At 46.9% G+C, this 752-nt stretch overlaps 1 non-coding gene across 1 annotated transcript; it reads left to right on the top strand.

Annotated features, from left to right (window-relative positions):
* TRNAG-CCC (transfer RNA glycine (anticodon CCC)) lies at window positions 1-73 on the top strand. Its single transcript has one exon. It is a non-coding gene; the product is annotated as a tRNA-Gly (tRNA).
* Window positions 74-752: the final 679 nt, after the last annotated feature.

Here is a 752-nt window from a genome sequence, read left to right as displayed (position 1 = left end):
TCCCTGGTGGTCCAGTGGTTAAGATTCCACACTCCCAATGCAGGGGGCCCAGGTTCGATCCCTGGTCGGGGAACTAGATCACGCACGCCCCAACGAAGATCCCGCACACCGCAACTAAGACCCAGTGCAGCCCAATGAATATATTTTTTAAAAAGACCCCAAAATCTGTATTTAAAAAAATCATCCAGAATACAAAAATGTGGATGGCAAAGCTGCCTTTTGATCCTCATGTGATGCCACTTCCCTCCCCTGAGGAGCCCCGTGACAGCGGACCGTATCCTTTTGGACCCAACTCCAGCTTTCAGAGTTGACAACAGTGGTGAGGTAACAAATGCCCCCAATTTGGGGCTGATGATCTTATTTTTGATCTGTATAAGATCTTGAAATTAACCATCTGTCAGCACGGGTTAGGCCCCCAGAGGGTCCACGGTAATTGGGCAACTGAGGCTCCTTCCTCCTGGGTCTCCAGCTTCAGAACCTCTTCCAGGTCCTCCCTGGGACGACGATGAGTTTATCTACGTGGTGCTGACAGTCACGCGGCAGGGCTGATAGCGCTTGAGCCCGGCTTTATCAGTTATGGAGCTAAAACCGCTTTAAGAGCCTATAAAAACGCTGACAAGTATTCCTTCTGACCAACCCATATGACGGTGGGTTCACATCACAAGAGCCTGCCGGTTTATTTGGATTAATTCCTAACTGATAGTTTAAATGATCGAGTTTATGAATTTTTTTTTTTTTTTTTTTTTTTTTTT

The sequence above is a fragment of the Lipotes vexillifer genome, unplaced genomic scaffold, assembly GCF_000442215.2.
Source record: "Lipotes vexillifer unplaced genomic scaffold, Lipotes_vexillifer_v1.1 scaffold395, whole genome shotgun sequence".
Taxonomy (NCBI): domain Eukaryota; kingdom Metazoa; phylum Chordata; class Mammalia; order Artiodactyla; family Lipotidae; genus Lipotes; species Lipotes vexillifer.
Note: the sequence above shows the minus strand (reverse complement) of the source record. Positions and strands in the feature narration are given on the sequence as shown.